This window comes from Glandiceps talaboti, chromosome 2 (assembly GCF_964340395.1).
Source record: "Glandiceps talaboti chromosome 2, keGlaTala1.1, whole genome shotgun sequence".
NCBI classification, from domain to species: Eukaryota; Metazoa; Hemichordata; class Enteropneusta; family Spengelidae; genus Glandiceps; species Glandiceps talaboti.
This window is the reverse complement of record NC_135550.1, coordinates 730,580-748,893: the sequence shown is the minus strand read 5'-3', so window position 1 is coordinate 748,893 and position 18,314 is coordinate 730,580. Positions and strand designations below refer to the sequence as shown.

General features: G+C 39.1%; 1 protein-coding gene across 5 annotated transcripts in view; it reads right to left on the bottom strand.

Annotated features, from left to right (window-relative positions):
- Positions 1–18,314, bottom strand: part of LOC144448494 (small ribosomal subunit protein uS12m-like) — a 55,384-nt gene that overhangs the window by 20,503 nt on the left and 16,567 nt on the right. The window contains exon 1 of one of the 5 annotated variants that reach the window (XM_078138775.1): positions 14,116–14,496. The exons of the other annotated variants lie outside the window; for them this stretch is intronic. The gene's annotated coding sequence lies outside the window, so the exon portion shown is untranslated. Of the gene's footprint in view, positions 1–14,115; positions 14,497–18,314 lie in introns of those variants that run through there. 5 annotated transcript variants of the gene reach the window in all.

Sequence of the window (18,314 nt, the reverse complement as noted above, 5' to 3'; positions counted from 1 at the left end):
CTTCTTCTATAGAGTATGTTTGAACTCTAGCAATGTTGAAATATTGTGGAAAATGTAGACATGCATACAAACATGTACAATGAAACTTATTTTCATTTTTTCCTCGTTGCAATTCTTATGTTCAGTTCAAGTGTTTTGTTGTTAGTGCATTGTATGATTTGCAATTTCGACATCAGCCAGAGTCAACATACAAAAGAAATATTGAGGATAATAAATCTTGTCATTCTTGTTATTGAATTTCAGGAAAAGAATACAATAAACCTGGGATAAGCCTGCACCTATTGAAATTGATATTTCGAAGTATCTACTCAATACTGATGATGAGCTGTGTATGGACAATTTTCATACCCAACAGAGTGTACCAGGAAGAGGCATTACTTGATTGAACAGTGAGCTACAACTCCTTACACACTCAAGAACAAGTCATTGAGAATGACATAGTCCCTGCTATAATTGGGTTTTAAGGAATTATCACTACTCTGATCACGCAACAACATTTGTGAACCTAAAACAAACAGACTTAGATATGTTGTGTGTGCTTGTTGGACATGGAATATGCCTCCAACAATAAAGGATTGGTTGGGTATGGGGGATCAAATCACGATGAAAATGGAGTCTGAGTTATGGCTTTGGACATGGAAAATTCACAAACAAAATGGCTGCCAGGCAGCCATAGTGGATCGTATCACGACGAAAATGGATATACACATGTATGTCATAGAACACTGTCCTAATACCAATTTTGAATGAGATCTGTTCAAGCATGTCTGAGTTATGGCTTTGGACATGAAAATTCACAAACAAAATGGCTACCAGGCAGCCATATTGGATCGTATCACAATGAAAATGGATATGCACATGTATGTCATAGAACAATGTCCTAATACCAACTTTGAATGAGATCTGTTCAAGCATGTCTGAGTTATGGCTTTGGACATGAAAATTCACTAACAAAATGGCTGCTAGGCGGCCATATTGGATCGTATCGTGACAACAATGAATATGCACATGTATGTCATAGAACACTGTCCTAATACCAACTTTGAATGAGATCTGTTAAAGCATGTCTGAGTTATGGCTCTAGACAGGGAAAATTCGCAAACAAAATGGTTGCTAGGCGGCCATATTGGATCGTATCATAAAACAAATTGACGTGCATATGTATGCCATAGTATGTTGCCCCTGTACCAAGTTTGAAAAAAATCGGTCCAGGCATCTCCAAGAAACAGCTGCGGACGGACGGACGGACGGACGGACGGACGGAACCCAATCCATAAGTCCCCGTTCCGGACTTCGTCCGCGGGGACTAAATAAGGATGAACATTGACAGTGGTATTACATGTATATTCTCAAAATGGAAAAAAACAACCTACATGCACTATTCATGACAATATTAGTCTATGATTTGTACCTTATTTTATCATCTACATATTTTTTTCTTCTTCTTATTTTGGTAACATTTATATTGCAAATAGTGTTGTATAGTTGTTTGTCGCTCAAATTCTTACATTTGTATGCTGTTTCACTAGTTTATTTGAGGGCATCATACAAGATGTTGTCTTGTTGTTTGTTATCTTCCTGTATCAACTTGGTTTTACAGTTTTACATGTAGTTCACAAATGAAGCAATGTAGGTTTATGTATGCATCTGGATAGTTTAGATACCACAATGTGATACATGCCAACAAGATCAACAGTAGCACATGTACATTGTAAAATACTTTTTTTTTTCTGAATCCATGTAAGTTTATTGTTACATGTGTTGCCCATCGTAAGTTTTATTAAAAGCCTTATCACGGAGTGAAATTACTACGCAATATGCAAATGATCTCATGAATATTAATGAGGATAGGTATATAACCAGGTGAAGGGAAGAGGTCGGTGTCATCCCTTGTTCACGACACTGAAGACAGCATTATGGAGAATAGTCGTACCAACACCTGTGCCCCAGCTACGACCGGAGAAAGACTCACGGCTACGACGGCGACGTTTGTGCAGGGACACGTCGCAGCCACTCAACCCAGTACTAGTGCACAGCGTTCCACTTCTAGTGCACAAGCATCCGCTTCTTCTCCACAGGTGTGTGAGAATGGTGTTACTCCACCCACTGTGGCAGGGGATGGCCACGGACCACGACACGCACAAAAACAGGTAAATACGTTTTACTAGTTCCCCAGTGTTCAGTGAAGGTTACCCCTATTGAGCTGTACAAGCTTGTGTTAGCAGTTTACCTTGTTCGAGAATGTGTCTGGGCCATCTTGTATACTGCCCTTTTGATTAGTTGGGGAGCTAGGCGTTTTGGAGTAACCTCGCAGTATTTTGTCGGCCAGGAGGTTGAAAAATAGCCAGTTTTGTGTTAAATTAGTTTTTTCTCTATTCTATTTTCTCATATTTTCGCAATAGACAAAACAGGTAAGTACTAGGGGCCTTTTGTTGTGGTACAGTGACACGTAGCCACGAGTGGCGTGGTGAGTGCACCTGGAAATAATTTGCATGTTAGCTAGTGTCCCCATATGGCTTCACACGCGTATTACCTAAGGCGGTTTCCACCTTTTGTAAATCAATTTAGATGTGCTGGTGAAAATGTGCAGGTGCATTACATCGCCTGTGGGGTATTTTATGTGTTGTTGGTAGAGGCCCAGGGCATATTACAAAAAAAAAAAAAAAAAAAAAAAAAAAAAAAAAAAAAAAAAAAAAAAAAAAAAAATGCCAAGGGGACACCCAACGCATGATGATAATGCAATGGAGGTTTGCCAGCGAGTGCACCAAGTGGGTGGTGTCGGGTAGGAGTGCCAAGGCGGAGCACCCAATGTGTCGTAAGATTATAAATGGGGGAGTGCTAGTGAGGGCACCCCGTTGGTGGCGTCGAGTTGGAGTGCCAATGCGGAGCACTCAATGTGTCGGAAGATTGTAAATGATATGGGGAGTGCTAGCAAGGGCACCCCGTTGGTGGCGTCGAGTTGGAGTGCCAATGCGGAGCACCCAATGTGTCGGAAGATTGTAAATGGGAGTGCTAGTTAGGGCACCATTGTTGGTGGCGTCGAGGTGGAGTGCCAAGGCGGAGCACCCAATGTGTCAGGGATGTAGGGAGTGCCAATGACTAGGGCACCCTGTTGGTGATGTTGAATATAGTGCCGGGAAGGGTACCCAAGTAGTAATGAATGTATGTATGTATGTATGTATGTATAAATGTCAGAGGGACATTTTGTAACATATGTAACGTCTCACTGAATCCCTGATTTCGTTTCAGGTTACGGAAAAGTTGGAACAGCTTTTGAAAAAAGTTGAAAAGATACAAGAGACAGCTGGGGCAGCTGGCGTAGATGACGCCCTGCAAAAGCTTATGGAAATGGCTCACAGCCCTGCCTTAATGTCAAGACAACAACTGCTTAATGGCCTGAGAACCCTCGTGGACCGTGCCACTATGGTGGCACACGCAAAGCTACAGAGATTTCGAGCGGTGCTGTGTCAGTTCGAAGCCAACGATTTTGGTGACGACGCCGGTCGACTTATTGTATTGCTGTTGGGCAACAAGGAGGAGGAGGAGATAGCTTCGAAGGTCTCCAAATTTCTAAAGAATAGTTCGAGTGGAGCAATTAGACACACTTCCTATACATATGGAAATGCTGCAAGAGTCCGTCGTCAAATGCCCTGTGAGTGCCCAAAACGGCTGAGAGCGGGGACTGCAAAAAATATCGTGTCGAAATTATCGACGTACTTTCAAGCAATGCAAGCAGAAACCGGGAGGAGTATAAGAAACCCAGCCAATGGTGTAATGGTGCATCGATACCTAAAGAAGACGTCTGAAGAGCAGGCAAAAGCGCACGTTACAGTGAAACAAGCAAAGCCGCTATTCTTGCAAAAGCTGGTACAAGTGTTTGATCATATCCTGGAAAAAATCATGTCATCCTCATCAGCCACGCTAATATATGTCTATGCAAGAGACATGGCATTCTTGAAGATGTTATTCTTCTCTGGTGATAGAGCAGGAGACCTCGGGCAGATCAAAACGCAGGAAATTCTCCGGTTCCCTGATAACTCGGGATTGATTTTCAATCACACTTTTGGAAAGACTTTAAGAGGTTCAGAGTCAAATATGTTTGCAATTAAGAGATGTGGGGACATACGCTTATGTCCCGTAAATACGTTAGAGCAATATATAGATCTAGCACTGAAATTAGGCATAGATATAACGACAGGATATCTCTTTAGACCAACAACGCCAACGGGAGAAGTGGAGAATAAACCCCTATCTTCGCAATTGGTGTATCAACGATTGAAATCTTACCTCCAAGTTCTGAACTTGGATGAAGGCGAGACACCACATAGTCTAAGGAGTGCATGCGCCATCACCATGTCTCTGGCGGGCGCTAGCATCCATGAGGTGATGGGCCATGTGGGATGGAAGGCAGAAAAAACAGCACACCACTATACAAAGTTATCGGTTGTTTCGGCCATCGGACGACCCGAAAATAGAACGGAAGAGATGCTTGGAAATATGCACGATACGGCTATATATGAAAATGTGGAGAAGCTCGCGGGTTTCACTGTAGCTTTTCAGGCTGCAGGCATATCTGACCTTCAAACCAATAGATAGACGAAGGATGACTATAATCATGACCTGAATTAATTAGAACGATATGTTACAGTAACCATGAATACCATAAGCATAATGTATTAAATGATAATACCTGTGCACGGAGAATAAATAAAGAAATGAAAAAATAATAATAATAATAAAAAAAAAAAAATAAATAAATAAAAAAAATAAATAAAAATAATTATGAATAAAAATGAAAAGAAGGGTGTGCCGTATTGATTGGTATTGATGAAGTGTGGGGTGAGGAAAGGGTTGATGATACTGATGTGGTGAGAAATGGGAAGATGTATAATAGTGTGAGGAATACGAAGAGAATACAACATGGAATGGACAACATTCACATCTCGTATCCACTCCTTAATACAATAGGTAATAACCTTGAGCGGAGTGATAAGACTTTAAATATTATATTATTAAAAGCCTTATCACGGAGTGAAATTACTACGCAATATGCAAATGATCTCATGAATATTAATGAGGATAGGTATATAACCAGGTGAAGGGAAGAGGTCGGTGTCATCCCTTGTTCACGACACTGAAGTACGAATGAGGAGAGTAAGCAGACTCCAAAATATATAATGGGTGATGAGGGAAGGCAGAGCAGGTAACACAAACCAGGAAATAAGATCCGAAGCCCCACCCACCCACCCATAAATGGAAAATCATTCCGCTTGGGATTACCAACATTCACATCTCGTATCCACTCCTTAATAAAATAGGTAATAACCTTGAGCGGAGTGATAAGACTTTAAATATTATATAATCCTCAACACTTCTGATGAACACAACCGAACATATTATGTTGATATCAGATTACCTAAGATTTTCAGTCATTTTGAATAGCCAATTATTTCACATGACACTGTTGAGATTATAATAGCCATGTATTTTATACCAGATGCTGCCATTGGTGTTTGGGACCGTTAGAAGTATGCTGAAAATGTTTCATATATCAACATCAAGTTCAACAATACACATGACATGTAGTGACATACTAGGGGACTGTCAATTGACTTTGCATGTACATGTACATTGCCACTACTAGTAACAAGTAGCAATGACAATTTACCATATCTTTGTCATTTATCTACTACCTGACTTCTCGCGAGTGTTAGTGTCTCATTTTTATTTTTTCTTCTTAATATTACCAATGCTAATAAAAAATATCACAGATTCTGTCAATTTTTTTAGAGATTGTCAGCTATTTTTGAAAGAGCAGTGAAGTTATGTGAACAAATTATTTATTTTTGGGTCCTCTGTGTCACACTGAGTTGAAAAGTGTATAGTAATATTAGACAAAGAGAAGTCACATTCGACCGAGGGCCTGGGGCCTAGGGCCCTAGTGATATGATACTCCTCCTTTTTGAATTCTTGGATGATGTTTCAGATTTACCACATACATTCAGCAGTTGATGAATATTAAAGATCAATTTTATGTTATAGATATTGTTTGTTGTTGTATATTTGCATGCTAAGGCACAACCATGTAATAATGAGCAATAGAATGATATGAAAAGTCAAGAAAGTCTTACGTCCACCTTCAAAATACAGAAAAAAAAATATAAAGGAAACTACATTGTATGATTTGTGTATTGGAGGCCATTTTGAATATTTAATGCTGTCATGAGAAAAAAATTTGCATATTTTTTGGGATCTGTGTTGCATTTTGATTCCACAAATATATGGTTATCAGGGCATGTCTTTTGAAAATGGCAGAAGAGCTAAAAATCACTCTCCTGAAACCATCCAGGTGAGTGATTTAATACCTCTCCTGAAAATAGTCAGGCAGGTGAAGAAAAAAAAATTCATTTTCATTTCTATTTGTATTTTCAAATGGCCAGTTGGCTCCGAATAAATAAAAAAAATAAATAAATAAAAACATTTAAAAAATGTATGCAAAAATATATTTATAAGTAACAGTTCGTTTGGTTATTTGTACAACAATTATTATTGCAACAATTTTGTTAAGTCTGTGCACATCAAAATCTTGAAAAAATATTCAGTTTTTTGTTGTGACTACAAGTAGTACAATAGAAAAATATGTTTTTAATTTCAAATTCTAACTGGTCTTGTTTTCTTAGAACGTTTTATAAAAATACCACAAATGGTGTTGTAGCACAACTGTACAGTCTTTAAAAATGTTTATCCATATGCTAGTCCATGCTAACAATAAGTGAATGCTGAATGACTATCCAGTTGCCTATCCAACCATGTTGCTATCTTTATATGCTATCATTTGGCTGTTGCTATGGGCGTGGTCATGTTGTTAGATATATTTGCATACATTTTTGTATGTTTTTGTTCACTTGTGTATGAATTCCTGATATTATCTTTGCAATACACATGATCATTTGGCTGTTGCTATGGGCGTGGTCTTGTTGCTGGGCACATTTGCATACATTTTTTGAATGTTCATTCATTTGCCTTTCTATTCCTGTTGTTATCTTTGCAATACACCTGATTATTGGGTTGTTGCTATGGGCGTGGTCTTGTTGCCAGGCAAAATTGCATACATTTTTTAAATGTTTTATTCAATTGTCTATTGATCCCTGATGTTATCTTTGTGAAATACATGACCGTTTGGCTGTTGCTATGGGCATGGTCATGGTTGCTACGGTATTTGCATACATTTTTTTGAATGTTTACTCAATTGCCTACCAGATGATGTTATTTTACCAAAATATACTGCCATTTGGTTGTTGCTAAGGGCGTGGTCATGGTCGCTAGGGCCAATTTTGTCAAAATGTGCAGAATAACACTTTCAGAAACATCTCACCCAGTTTCAGACCAAGTACTTTTTGAGACATAAGTTTTTGACCAAAATTTTTGACTAATTTGCATATTAGTCATGGAATCATGGTATGCTTAATATTTTTTCGTCCATACATCCCTAGATGCATTCCCATTAAATTTCAGCCCAATTTGCTCAGTAGTTTTGGAATTATAGATTTTTAACCAAAAAGACACATTTTAGCCCTAATTTGCATATCAGTGATGGAATCATCATGTCATGAACAAATCTTACTTTACATCCCCTTAAGAATGTTCCCACCAAATTTCGCACCAATCTGCCCATTAGTTTCTGAGTTTAAGTTTTTTGACCAAAAATCACACTTTTTGACCCACATCACACACCTGTGACGCGATCATTTTGATTTGAACAATTTCCCAACCAGACACCCAAGGTAATGGACCCATCAAATATCATGGCAATCGGTTCAGCGGTTTTTGGCTTTAAGTTGTTTACACACACACACACACTCACACACAGACAGACAGACAGACAGACAGACAGATGCCGGACGATCCCTATAGCACTACTGAACAAGTTCAGTTGTGCTAAAAACATCGTACCTGAATATCTCCCCCGGAACAATTTATAGTCGCTACAATGTACATGTTTTGGAGGGCATTTTATTTCGCTTAAAATGCAGCTAATTCAAACTTGAGATTGTACAAAACTATAATGAATTGACAAAAACGTACCCCAGATGACAAATGCCTCCTGATGTTGAGCTTTGACGTTGACGTTAAATTGCTTGCTAATTTGACTAATTTGTAACCATTCACTCGATCCGAGACAATAAAACACGTAACCCCACCAAGTACCTGCACACGGACGACCAGTGTCGCCGACTAAAGTAGCGAGATCCATTCACGTCTGAGCAGCAGACCTACTTTGTTTTAGAAGTCATGACAAGGCGAAAATTCGAGCAAATATTTTATATGTTACAGCAGTCGATAAAGTCATGGAGATAAAACAGACGTGGTCAGCAGTTGAATAGATCATCGGACAAAAACAATGAATCTGGGTGTTGGAGATCATGATAAAAACCTCGGAATTTCTCTGAAAACTGCACGAGAATAATAAGATAAGAAGGGAAAAATATCGACAGATTATTTTTATTTTTATTTTGTAAAATAATCGATCTTATTTTATTGTCATTCTTTCAATGCCCTCCAAAACATCGCCAAGCTATTGTCAGAACTCTGGGCATGTACTTTGTGTAGCGACTATAAATCTCAGTTGTTGTTCATGTTGCGGAGGAGACATTCACGTAGGATGGTCTCCAAAAACCCTGTTCTAACAAAACTAGGCCGATCGGAATTTAAAACTAAAAACTCATCGATGGATTGCTGAAAACAAGAACTCCAAACAGTCATCGTATCAATTGTAATTGCGCAATTTGCAATGATGCGAAAGTTGAAATCTCCCTGCATACTGAGCTGATCAATATTCATGATATTCCACGACATCATGCATGTCCCGCTTCGAATACGTCACTATTTTTCCCATATAAGGGTAGTACAATGCAAATTTCAGATACATATATAGGTCATGAATGACAGCGCTGATTTCAGCTGGAGATCGACGATTATGAACACAGAAGTGTGCCACGCTCCCACCACGTAATTTTACCGAACAAATGTTGATTTTTATGGTAACCACATACTGAAAAATGACATAAAATAACATCAGGCTGTTGTACAGGTTGGTTGGGACCAGGCGAGTGGAAAATCGCTCTCGTGGATTTTAATTTGCGCGAGCGGTAGGCGAGCGGAGCGATCACTCGCCTCAAAAGGCATGCCCTGGGTTATACCAGATGACATTTGGCCAGTTTGGACTCAAGCACGCTTGTATGATACATGTATTTACATTTTTTGCATCATGTCACACAGATATATCATATGTTTACCCTGTACATGATGACTAAAAACAAAGATTTGGTGCCCAAATATTTACATATAAAATATTTGGATATATAATGCTGCATGCTTATGACATTGAACAACAAAGTGCAATGAAAAATGAATGTTTCAGGTTTCACCAATACGAATTGAAGAATTTGTGAAAAATTTAATAACTTGACTGTAATGGCAGCCATTTTGAATATTTAATGAGGTCACATGACCAAACTTTGCATATTTTGGGACCACTGTCTTTGGTTTTATCCAAAAATACTTGGTTATGTATGGTAAAACATGGTCAGTTTGGACTCAGGTACCCATGTAATATGACTATTTCACTTGTTGAATGGTATGCCAAACATATCAAATTACTGTATGTTTGCCTAGTACATAATGACTAAAACGAAAGTTTTTTGGCCCAAATCTTTACATATGATGTCATATTTTCGTATTATTCCACAGCCTTGCAACATTGAGGGCTAAAATTACAATAAAAATTTGAAAATATTTTACTCTCACTTATACAAATTGAAAAATGTGCATAAAATTCAATAACTTGAATGTAATGGCAGCCATTTTGAATATTTAATGAGGTCACGACCTATATTTGCATATTTTTGGGCCCGCTATCTTTTGGTAATTCCAAAAATACTTGGTTATGTATGGTCAAATACGATCAGTTTAGACTCAAATGATCCTGTAATATGGCACTATCACTCTCAGAATCCCTGTTCAAGAGTACCAAGTTACTATATGTTCGCCATATGTTGTATGGGGTGAAATCAGAGTTTTGCTCCTAAATCTTTACATATGATGTAATATTTCCATATTATTCCACAGCCTTGTAACATTGAGGGCTAAAATGCAATAACAAATTGAAAATATCATACTCTTACCCATACAAATTGAAAAATGGGTGGAGAATTTAATAATTTTATTGTAAAGGCTGCCATTTTGAATATATGAGGTCACATGACCAATATTTGCATATTTTGGGGATGTTTTTTTTTATGACCAGTTCAAAAATATATGGTTTCATCAGATCATCATTGGTCAGTTTGGACTCAAAGTTCACAATCCTGCAATATGGTACTTCCACTCCTTGAATTGCATGCAAAAATAACGAGTTACCACATGTTTACTATGGTGAAAATCAAAATTTCATACATAAATCTTTACATATTATGTAATATTTCTATTATTCCACTGGCTGGTAACATTGAGGGCTAAAATGCTATAAAAAACTGAGAATTTTGTACTCTCACCAATACAAATTATAAAAATGTGAAAAATATTTCATAACTTTACTGGTTTGGCGGCCATGTTGAATATATAATGAGGTCACATGACAAAAATTTGCATATTTTTGGAAACTATGATATATGTAGATTCCATAATTATATAGTTTTCCTGGGTCATCCTTGGTCAGTTTGGACACCAGGTGTTATGTAACATGGTACCAACACCTATATTATACCCTCTCAGGGGCTTGGGGTTCAAAGGGTTAACAACTTGGTTGAATTGGAAGCTAGACATGAATTTCTCAACTGGGTGAACTTGTTGTGCTAGGAGATTGTCATTGAAGTCTCCACAGATGACATTGTGGTAAACATTGATTGTGTGCAAGGATGCAATGAGTTGACCAAGATTGCTGAGGAACAAGCTGGTTTGGTAGTTTGGTATGTAGAAAACACGTACCCCACCTAGTACCTGCACATGAACGACCGGTGTCGCCGACTAAAGTAGCGAGATCCATTCATGTCTGAGCAGCAGACATACTTTGTTTTAGAAATCATGACAAGGCGAAAATTGGAACAAATATTTTATGTTACAGCAGTCGATAAAGTCATATTCAAATCAAAGTTTGTTTAGGGCAATGTTGATCTTTCCGACGTTGCTACTTGCATTCAAGTTACAAATAAAATGATATTCAGCAGAGATCAAGCATTCATAGAAGTTGTATACTATTGGTAAGTGATGATAAATCGAAATTATATCAAAAATACTTGCCGAAATAGAATATTTATACTAAAAACATGGCGGCCATAACATTGAACATCATTTGACACTTAGGTATATGTCAAATTTTCAAAGGTTATTACCACAGTCGCTTGTAAACTGTTATTCCTTTCCTAAATGGTTTTATTCTTGTCTATGACGGACCTGATACAGAACAATGACATTATTATAGGGATTGGTGATATTCTTATAAAATCAGTAGCGATGTCATACCCCCCTACATACATACAACATGTTGTATGTATGTAGGGGGTATGACATCGCTACCGATTGTTAAAACTAACAAGCGACCTATCGGTCAGAATAGCTCCGCTGTTTTTTTTTAAGTTTATTTTTTATTTTGGTGACATGTAGAAGTGGTTCAGTTCTTCAGCTCTTTACTATGCAGTTTTGTTTTAGCGATGCAATAAAGTGGTTAGTGGTTTCATATGATGTCTCACTATAAAACACATTTTACACAGAAGTTGGTAATGTATTGTACTTTTATACCATAGTCACCATTTTATAACAAAAATCTACTGTTATGAAAAATTGCACAAAATCTCAGAAAAAAAATGACTGGGAAATGCACACAAGAAAAAGAAAAAAAAGAGGATTTTGAGGTTGGCTATAAATAATTCCAGTGTCTTACAGCTTTAACCCTGGAAAATTTTAATGATGAATGAAATAAACTAGGGATCTAAAATAATTTTGAGGCAATTTGAATTTCAATTTTCTAACAAATTTACCAAGTCAACAACATTCAACTTGTACTAGTTGTAGTAGATATATATATAGGGAAGAAATGTATTGATCGCCATCTTAGTTTCCGTACGGCGACAATCCCCAAGTACCCGAAAGAGAGTCATTCTCAGCCAACAGGGTTCGACACTGGAGTAAAAAAGTCACTATCCCACAGGACTAGTAAAATTGATAACGTAGTAGTCCTGCAAAAAATTTGGTGGTCCTATCTTTAAGTGCTTTCGCTTGTTCACTTAGGCTCTTCATCTCTCTTAGTTTTTGCTCTACTTCTAATTCACTTTTCCAAACCCCATATTTATTTCAAACCGTGTGTTGTAATTGAACTGTCTATTTCTTTGTAGTTGTTTGTGCATCATCAACTCCTTACTGTAATTTATTCTCTTTTTTATGTTTTGGAGCTTCTTCTCTTTTTTTGTTGCTTTCTGTGAGTAGTTTGTCTTAATTGGGGGGGGGGGGGGGGAGTAATAAGATGTTATGTGGTCTTATTTCTAGCTTAAATACTACATAACATTTCTGGTACACATTGATCTAACTATTGCATTTTTAAAAGACAAAAAATTACCTTCCCATGGAGCAAGTCTTTATAGTGTTGTCCTTAGTGCATATTAGAATGTATTTACAACATAAAAATAAATAAATTTGAAGGTTACCAACAGTTACAGCAAAATTTTGTTACTAATTACATGAACAAGTCACTTCGTCTATTTTCATATCTATGTACTTCCGGGTTGACATAAACGTTAAACGTGATACAGTCGGCCCTATAATTACTAAGAAATGACAAAACCGTTTGCAAAATAAAGTTCAGGATTTTAATTTTTCAAACTGAATATCAATATCCACTACACATTCAGTAACTGGTTTCGCATATTTAGAAATGTGCACGGAACACGGAACACGGAATCGTGTCAGTGTTACTAACTAAGAAGTTAGCAGTTTCATTGTAGGCTGTAAGTTGTACCGGTAAAAAAACGATCATCACATCATGTAGGAAGTACAAAAACATAGAACACGTTGTTTTCTTGCTGAATAAACTCACTGAAATAACAACACGGTCAAATTGCGTCTTCGATTTTGACAGCCACCATTGTTATGATTGAGCTTCACTTAGTTCCGTTGAACGTGGCCGGGCGAACGTTGACATCCAATTTGTACAGCGTTTTTACAAAGGGAGCTCGTCAATAACCTACCGAATAATTAACTCAGAAACGTAGTTTAAATACTAACTGATCTAAAAATTACTGTTCAGAAAGACTACGCATCCGTACATAAATACGAATTCATGCGACAAAGATTTCAACTATTACTTATTGTGTAGAGGCCAGCCTTACCCTTATTATACACATATCATCGTACAACTAATTTTATTGGCTATAATATTAGCTACATTTGAAAGGTCTCACTTGATTGGCTCATCCTTCGCTATTCCTGTTTTCAAGAGACACCCCGCCGGAATAAAGTGCCACGTAGTACAGCAATGGCGCGAGATCGCCTGTTGGGCGACTTTCCCACCGGGTGTGCTTTTCGAAAACTACACAACACATGCTTTTATGACACGGAATCATAGAAAATCTACCCCGTTTCCAAACTAATCGTAATTTTATCGCGAATAGACAACCGGAGTTGGTCAAAATAGCAAATTAAAAATTATAAAATTTGCCTACCTTAAGGCTGTCAAATTAAAAGTATTCGTAGGGTGTCATCCGTTGTTTCTAACAATAGCATTTACCTTCCTATGCTGATAGGTGGCGCACTTCTCATAGCATAAATAGGCTAAATTATGGCCTATACATCAGTACCTTTCTGAGCAGCAAGGAGAGGTTCCAGCGATACATAAGTGAGCTCTGCTTTCAATATGCAAATTAATGCCAATTTTAGTAAGCAACTAGTGCTGATATGATAAGCAATGTATGCTAGCAGTTCCATCACAGGAGTAAATGTAATCCGTCCAAACCAACTTGTGGTTAGAATTATACCAGGAAGGGTTGAGCTCTATGGAACCTACAAAAAACTATAAGACCACATTAATAAAACTACAGAGAGTCTTAGCAAAAAACGGCAACTCACCAATTCTTGAGGCGTCGGGATGGGTGGGTGGTGACACACGAGAAACAACGGATGACACCCTACGAATACTTTTAATTTGACAGCCTTAAGGTAGGCAAATTTTATAAGTATTCATCGGTGTCATTCCGTTGTTTCTAACAATAGCAGACTATTTAGCTGGACGCCGAATGATGAGCTGAATTAGCAGTTTCCTTGGCAGCCTGTAGGATAAGACGTCCAGTTTCAGATGAATCTGTGTGGCGACGGTAGAAACGATTGAATGTAGACTCTGTTGACCAATCCCCTAGTTGCAGGATCTGGGAAGTTGTAGCTCCCTGTCGAATGGCTGCTGAGGCTGCTGCTCCTCTGGTACTGTGGGCTTTAAAGATGCTAGTGTCTATACCAGCATCAGACGACAACAGTCTTAATCCATCTCGCAATTGTCTGTGAAGTTACTTCATGAAAAGGTTTAACATAAGAAATAAACAGTTTTGAAGGTCTCTTACCTCCAGAAGCAACAACAGAGTCTCTAGCTCTAATAGTTCTCTCAATATAACTGCCAACGTAATAATTCACATCCAAAGCCTTTACTTCAAAGCTAGGGCATTTCACTACTCGTGAAGGTTTGGCAACTGAAGATGTCTTTGTTAAATTTGGTATAACAAAAATACACTCATCTCTCGTGAGACTGCAAAACTTAATGTCTAAATAACTCAGAGTCTGTCCTCTATCTGAGGAAGTTAATGCGACTAGCATAGCAGTCTTAAGAGTCAATTGTTTTAAGTTCAGGCAGGAACAGGGATGCAAAGACTTCAAATAATTAAGTACAACAGTAACGTTCCATGTAGTAGGATAACGTGGTACAGGAGGACGAAGCCTGAAAAAACCCTTAAACAGCCTAGACACCAAAGGGTGACAACCAATTGGTTCATTACTAACCTTTTGATGCACTGACGAAATGGCAGACCTGTAACCATTAACTGTACTGTATGCCAGCTTGTGTACTGTGAACAGTTCTGTAAGAAATTCGATAACTTCCTCTACAGGGCATGAAAGTGGATCTGAATTCCGTCGTAGACACCAGCTAGCAAATCTATCCCACTTGCAGTCATACAGCTTTGATGTTCTGGGACACACTGCACTAATGAGGATGTCTGTAGCCTGCTGCGAAAGTCCCTGTTCTCTATACAATGTCCTGAGAGCTGCCACACGGCTAGAGGGGTGAGATTGAACTTGGGTGGTTTGCCTGTATGTGGTTCGATCAACAGATTGCATCGAGCTGGAAGTAATACTGGATTCCGGCATGAAAGCTGGAGCAGAAGTGGGTACCAGGGTGAAGTTTTCCACACTGGAGCAATGAACAGTGTTCTTGCCTTGTCCCTGATTACCTTCTTGAGACATCTCAGAATTAAAAGGTGAGGTGGGAACATGTAAAGCCTTTTCCCTTCCCAAGAAATGGAGAAGGCATTGATTGCTGTTGCTTGAGGATCCATTTTCCAGGAAACGTACTGAGGCAGTTGAGTTGAATTGCGACTGGCAAACAGGTCGATTTCTGGCTGGTAAAACTTGTGGCAAATCTGTCTGAAAACCACAGGGTTCAGCTGATAATCGTGGTTGTCTAGAAAGGTTCTGGACTGATAATCTGCTAACGGGTTGGCAATTCCTGGCAAGTGTTCTACTGAGAGGGAGATGTTCCGAGTTTCGCAATATTGCCAAACTTGCAGTGCTAGGTTGCAAAGAGCTTGAGATTTGACTCCTCCCTGATGATTGAGATATGCTACTGCTGATGTATTGTCTAACTGGAGCTCGATTACCAAGTCTCTGTGATTTTGAACAAATGACTGGATGGCTAAGAATGCTGCTTTCAGTTCCAGTACATTGATATGCAGGGCTTTTTCTTCTATTGACCATCGACCCTGTGCAGTTTCCTGGCCACTCACTGCTCCCCATCCTTGTAGAGAGGCATCTGCCTGAATAATCAAGTCTGGTTGTGGAGAGTGAAGAGGTCTGCCGTTGTGCCCTGGTGCCTGTTGAATCCACCATATGAGGTCTGTTTTGGCAGCTTGAGATAGACTGACCTGGCCTACCCATGATGTACATAGGTTGTGAACTAACTGTCTCTGTAGGTGCCTGTAGTGACTGGCTGCAATTGACATTGATCCCCGGGCATTCTCGATCAAACCTAACATTCTTGCAAGCTGCCTTAGAGATACACTTTCCTTGCCTAGCAACTGGCTTGCATAACTTATAATGGTCTGAAGTTTTTCTAGTGGTAGTGATACTGTCATAAGAGCTGTGTTGTAAGTTCTGCCCAAGTGAGTTAGAACCTGTGTTGGTACAAGCTGGGATTTGCGAATGTTTGGAATAAATCCTAGGTGATGAAAAAGTTGCATTAGAAATTGAGTGTTTCTCTGGCAAAGTTCTCTTTGATCTGCTGCATTGAGAATGTCGTCTATGTAGCTGGTGCAAAGAGTTCCCCTGTAGCGAGCATGTGCTATTACAACCCTTAAAACCTTGGTGAAAATTCGAGGGGCTGAGGTCAGTCCGAACGGCAGGCATACATACTGGTACCGTTGATTCATCCATTGAAAGCACAGAAACTTGTGGTGATCGGGATGAATTGGTATCATGAAATAGGCATCCGTTAGATCTATTGATGTCATGTAGAAGTTCTTGTCTAGTAACTGCTCTATTACTGGATGACTTTCCATCTTGAAGGAGATCTTTTTGATACATTTGTTCAGTTCTTTTAGGTCTATAATGACACGATGGTCCCCATTTGGCTTGGGTACTGTGAAGATTCTTGACACAAACTGATCTGAGCAAGGTTGAACAGGCACTATTACTTGTTTGTTCAAGAGACTGTCTATCTCCTTTTGAATGATTGAAAACTTCTCCCTGCAAGACGGAGTTGTGATTGGAGGACTGGACTGCACTGGTGTCTTTATTAGTTGAAGTCTGTATCCCTGTATTACTTTCAGAATCCAACTGTTGCTTGTTATTGTTTTCCAAGAACTCATAAAAAATTGAAGCCTGCCTGCCACTGGAATTACTGCATTTTCCATGTCAGTCCTTATCCTGCTTGGTGTAAGAACCCTTACCTCTGTAGCCTTTGCTCCCTTTCTGGTAACCACGGCCTCTGTTGCTGTTTGACTTTTGGAAGTTTTGGTTCTTTTTCCCTGAACTATTGTTGTTATACTTGTAGTATTGACCTGATGACCGGTTTCCAGAGCCTTGCTGTGATTTGTAGCTGGTCTTTGAAACGGAGCGAAAGGCAGCAACAGACTTCTTGGAGTCACTGATAGCCTTGATTAAGTTTCCTCCGAAAAATCCCTGAACTGAGGGCTTTGCATCCTGCAGTAACTCCTTATATTCGGGTCGGAATAATGGCTTCAATCTGGCCTGACGAATCTCTGCTACTGACGAGCTGGCTGTTGTCAGTAAATGAATTGCATCCGCTAATTCTGTCCTGACCTGCTTCAGGCTTTCATAACTGGGGTTGAAACCCGGTGAACCAAGTGTTTCCAAAGCCTTGAGAACTGGACGAATGCCTGAATTAAGTGTCTTATGCATTTGAAAATACGAACGGTCATAATTGCGGAAATTCTGCACATTGGAACGAATGAGGCTGAGAACTGCCGAAGGAAGTTCTTGTGCTTGAAAAACCGGCTCGTACTTACACGGGACTGTGTATTTCTCACGTAACTGTGCCACAAGTGAGGTACTAAGAGGGTTATTAGCTCTGTTGTGAAACCAATTGACTGTATCCTCGTCAATTTTCCATCCCACTGACGCTTCGGTATAGTTAGGTAGGTCGCCATATTGGGTGTCGCCCTCATTGTAAACAACCTCGTTCGTAGACGAAAAGGTTAGTGGAATAGAAGTAGCAATGTCAGAATCCACTGACGAACCAGAATCGGAATAAATTGTGTTGCACTCACCAGTTCCAAGTTCAGAGAAACGGGAACGCTTACTGGGAACAGGAGAACTAACCATGGGAATACGTCTCCTAATACCATGTGCTTGAGGTGGAGGCATGTCCTGCCACGACGACAAAGATGGCTGCGCCCGTGCACACGGCATGGGCTGAGCGAATAAACCCGTAGTCGGCACACTACATGGCTGCTGGGCCAACTGTGACTGGGACAAAAACTGAGCTAATTGACTTGCCAGTTGTATCACATTGTCCGGTGTGCTGCTAGTTGAGGGAATTGGTTCAG